Consider the following 5491-nt stretch of genomic DNA (forward strand, 5'->3'; position numbering starts at 1 on the left):
TGTGTGTGTGTGTGTGTGTGTTTTAATCTTCCTCTTTTTTTCTGCTTTCTGGCTTTAATTGAGCATTTTGCATGATTCCATTTTCTTTCCTCTCTTAATCAATTATATTTATTTTTCCTTTCTTTTTAGTGGTTGCCCTAGAATTTGCAACATACACTTACAACTAATCTAAGTCCTCTTTCAAATAACATTCTGTCACTTCACCAGTGTGTAGGAACCTTATATCAGAGTATTCTCAATTTTTTCTCCCATTTCTTGTAACATTCTGTCTTGTTTTATTTATCTGTATGCTATAATGACTCAATATTGTTACAATTATCATTTTGAAAGAACAGTTTTCTGTTAGATCAAATAAGAATAAAAAGTAAATAAATAAATATAAATAAACAAAATATTTTATTTTAAGGCTGGCTGGTTAGCTAAATTGGTTTGAGTGCAGCCTTATAACACCAAGGTCATATTTTGGATGCCCATACTGGTCAGCCATCAAAAATAAATGAATAAATAAGATATTATTTTACTTTTAGTTATTCTTTCTTTGATGCTTCCTTCATTTCTGTAGAGCTGAATTTCTGACTAATATTATTTTCCTTCTCTCTGAAGAATTTGAACAACTCTTGCAGGGCAAGACTACTGTTAATAAGTTCCCCCAGTTTTTGTTTTTCTGAGAAAGTCTTTATTTCTCCTTCACTTTTGAAGGATAAATTTGCTGAATACAATGTTTAAGGTTGGTGGTTTTTAATTTGTTTAACACATATTTTACTTCTCTGTCTTATTGCTTGCATAATTTCTGGTGAGAATTCCACTGCAATTCTTATCATTGTTTTTTAATGGCAGGTGCTTTGTTTTGTTTTATTCTCTAACTTCTTTTAAGATTTTCTCTTTGTTTTTGATTTGCTGCTGTTCATATGTAATGTGTCCATTTTCAGATATTTATTGTTTATTGTGCTTGGTATTCTTTGGGTATCCTGGAGCCAGGAAGAAGATGGTAATGTATAGGAAGTGGAAATGCTCTATAATCATGTTGTTATATTTCAGGCTTTTAGTGGAACTGTGTTTCTAGACTGTGATCTTCTCAAATGTATCTTAGCAATTTTTCCCCCTTCACTTTAGCTGAGATAAGAAGGCTAGTTGAACTATGGTTGGCTAATTGACTTTCCCCCAGGTCAGATATGGCAGACAGAAGAGTAAAGTGTTTTCTCTCATGTAAATTAAGAAGCACAGATGATGGAGTTTGGATGTGTTGTCCCCTCCAAAACTCATGTGGAAATTTGATCTCCAATGTGGCAGTGTTGGAAACTGATTGAGTCATGGGGGCGGATCCCAAGTGAATGGATTAATGCTCTCCCTGGGAGAGGGGGAAGTAATGAGTAAGTTCTCGCTCTATGAGTTCCCACCAGAGCTCATCGCTTAAAAAGACCCTGGCACCTTCTCTCTCTCTCTCTCTCTCTCTCTTACCATATGATCTGTTTGTACCGACTGGCTGTCTGCCATTTCCGCCATGAGTAGCAACAGCCTGAGGCCCATGCCAGGTGCAGCTGTCCCAGAATGGTAAGCCAAATAAACCTCTTTTCCTTATAAGTTATCCAGTCTCACGTATTTGTTATAGCAACACAAAACGGACTAAAACAAAATGGACTAAAACAGCAGACCTTTGTTGTGGAGTACACTATGGGAGTATTTCAGAAGGCTACTTTTCCTATGAGCATAATTCAAATGTTTACTTTTCCCTCTCCCTGCCCAAATTGGGATTTCCCTCAGATCCTCACCTTGAGAAACTAGTAGCTTTCTGGAGGCAAAACCCACAAAAAAAGTATGGAAAGTACCTAAACCCAGGCCTTCAGGAGTTTTTCATTCTCAAGCTAATCTACACTCAGCCTGCAGAAATTCATCAAAATTACCGTTTAAGCGCTCTTACCTGTTTATGACTCTAGTGGCTTCTGTTTCATGTAAACTGATCTTGGTTGACATTCTCTGTGGTTAACTGTCTCTACAGATTTTGGGTTGGCACTTGTCCTGTGACCTCAGTTCTCCGATGGGTCTAAGAAAATAACTTCATTCAGTTCACTCAGCATTTTTTCTTGTTGTAAGGAAGGGAGTGATGATTTCCAAGCTCTTTACATGTCAGATCTGAAACTGGAAGTTTCTTACATGTCTTGTAATCTACAATTTTCCCTCACTGTTTTTTCCCCCCTCACAATTTATTTGTTAAAGAAAGTGAGCCCTTGTCTAGTGGATTTCCACATTCTAAAATTTTCTGGTTCCCTCCCTATGGGGAGTTTTCACACACTCTTCTGGCTCCTCTATTATCTGTAAAACTAAAGGCTTGATCTGATTCAGCTTAGATTTATGGCATGACTGTTTTGTAGGGGTGTTATGTAGTTCCATTAGGAAGTTCATAATACTTAATTCTTCCCCTTTTTGTGATACTAAGACTAAGCAATAGGTTTGCTGTTGTCAGCTTGATCCACCATCATGAAGCTCCCCATCAGCAATTTGCATAATGGTTTTCATGGCCACAGACGGTCATTGCCTAAATCCATTATTTTATTAGGAGTTAAATGGGAATATTCTAATTCTACGATTGCTTCCAAATTTATTCACTGAAATTCTTTTAAAAGGTCTTTCCAAATGATCTATTTGATACCTCAAACTACTATTTGTATAATAAATGTGACATAAATGCTTAATTTTTCCATCTATTTTATTAGTTTTTAGAATAAATTGTTGGTCCCATAGCATCTTCCAAAAGTGACTAATGAGAGTTTTTTTGTGTGAATACCATTAAGAACTAGTGGATTTTGGCATATTTGATGTGTCTCAAACCATTATCATTATTCTTTTTTGTTGCTAATATCATCCCATCTTTGGCCAGTGCAATCACCTTCGAAACGGCTCTAGTGTCCATTTTACATGAACCCAGTTATCTCTAATAGCTTCCATATCTTTTAATATAACAAGATATCTCAGACATATTTTATATATTATGTGCCCAAAATTCATGTCTGCTATTTCTCTAAGTATCCCTTCACTCTTCATGTTCTATGTTCTTAATACAAACCACACATGCAAGACAGTTTGAATTATCAGTAATGGTGTACTAGTATTTGCTAATATTTGATAGCATTCTATTGGTTGTCTGCCTTTAATTATATATAGGATGTTTATCATGATAACAAATGTCATTGTGACATTGTTATGACATTATCATGATAACAAAGTTAATGTCTCAGTTAATAACCTACTTGCTTCAAGTAACATTCTTTACCAAACAGCTCCAGGGCACCAAAATAATATTTATCTTTGAAAACTAAGTTGGTATTTTTCCTTTCTGGCTACCGTGTATTTGTATATGATTGTTCATACTTCTGCAATATCAGCTCTCCAGCCTTATTCCAACCTTTATTGTTTTCAAACCTCCTCCTCTGTTACTGCACCCCCTCTCCATTTAGATCCTGTTCCCATTTCAATTCCACCTAGGTATTTAACACCATCCTCAACATCTTGACCAAGGAATGCATGGAAATTTCCAACCTTAGATAACCTCTACTATTTAGTAATTTCTTTATTTCCCACTCATATTCTGTTATTGTCCCATGAAGGAGAACACATGGTCTGTTCTAAGTGTGTACACAGCAATAATTTGTCTTTGCCCACTACCTGGCAATCCTGTTCAACCTCTTGATCAGTGCTTCCTAAATTTTATTCTGCATAGAAATCACTTGTGGTCTTGCTAAGATAAAATTCTCATTTAGTAGATCTGGAGTGGAGCCTGAGATTCTGCATTTCCAACAAGCTTCCAGTATGCAGATGTTGCTAGACCACATTTTAGAAGCAAGGCTTTACTGTGCTGGTATTATAGGCTCCTATGAGGAAATATTCCAAACATGTGTTTCTCTTTAATCTCACTCTCCTTTCATCTCCACCCATGTGCTTGATGATCTTCCCTCTTACTTTACCTAAAACAAAAGATTGACAACACCAGGTGTGAGCTTGAACGATCTGATATACTACTACACTTTTAACAATGCAGGGGCCACAAGAAAACTTCCTCTTCACCCCTGAAGATTCATTAACAAAAATCACTAAAAAATTTAGATCAATATGAGGAAAAGACATAACAAATTTTATTATTTAATGTACTAGGGGAGAGCAAAGCATAGGGGAATCACAAGACAGTAATGTCCCGATTTTCTATTGGGGTACAGAGCTTATATATACACCTTCATACAAAAAGGGGAGATGGGCGTATAGAAATAAATAATTCTTAGGGGGGTATAATGGGACTGGAGAACACACAATGGCCCGGAACAATGTCTATTTGGCCCACAGAACAGACAATGACTGGTAAATAAGTCTCTTTAAAATACTGAATGGGACCGAATTAGAAAGCAATGGTCTGTGACAAAAGTTATTCCAAGTGTATTGACGAGACTCCAGTCTTCCTTCATGTGATAGGAATTAAGTTAATGAAAACTCAGGGAAAGAACCAGAGGTAATTGTCTTCTTTGGCAGTCTGGACTTTAGGCAGATAAGGGAACAGCTTCATTCTGTGCTTTGGAGATTGATAGAGAATTGAGGTGGAGGAGGATCAGAGAGACCTTGAGACTGCTTCTTTATTCCAGCATGTCAAAGCACCATATTTTGGGATAACAGGTTTCTGTACCCCAACAACAATAAGAAATCGGTTACATCATGTGGTAGTTTTAAAACATGTTGCAAATTATTTGGCATTTCTCCCTTCAAAAAGGAAAGATTAATTTTCTTCCCCTTGAACCCAGGTCAGCCTTAGAGACTTGCTTCAAAAGAATCACAGAGGAAGTGCTGCAGAGTGACTTCTAAGGCTAGGTCAGAAAGGGAATATGGATTCTGCTTGCCTCTCTTTGGATCATGTGCCTTTGGAACTACCCAGAGCTGTCAAGCTGGCAAGACCACATAGAGACAGAGGCCTGAGGAGCTCCAGTTGTTCAGCCCAGTTGTCTGAGTTTTCCCAGCCCAGGTACCAAACATGTAAATGAGTGAATCTACAGTCGACAGATGACTGAAGCCCCAGCCACTATGTGACTACAGCTGCGCAAGAAACCTAGAGCCAGAACCTCCCTGTTGAACCACAGGCAACTGACAGAACCATGAGAGGTAACAATAAATGACTGCTAATGTTCTAAGTCACTGTTTTAAAGTGGTTTGTTATGCAACAAGATATAACTGGAAATATATCACATTTCCCCTTTGCCCTGACTGCCGAGAACTTCAGAGCCTAATCTAACACTCAGTCACTTCAACTATGCTAATTCTCACGGTTATCATATTTGCTGCTTCCTCCTTTCTAAGTCCTGATTTTGTAATGTGACACTCAGTCACTCCAACTATGCTAATTCTCACGGTTATCATATTTGCTGCTTCCTCCTTTCTAAGTCCTGATTTTTTTTTTCTGTGTATTAACTTTATTTTTCCTGTGTCCTTTTTCTAATTGGCTTCAAAGTCTTTTTGA

This window comes from Galeopterus variegatus, unplaced genomic scaffold, assembly GCF_000696425.1.
Source record: "Galeopterus variegatus unplaced genomic scaffold, G_variegatus-3.0.2 Scaffold4061, whole genome shotgun sequence".
NCBI lineage: Eukaryota > Metazoa > Chordata > Mammalia > Dermoptera > Cynocephalidae > Galeopterus > Galeopterus variegatus.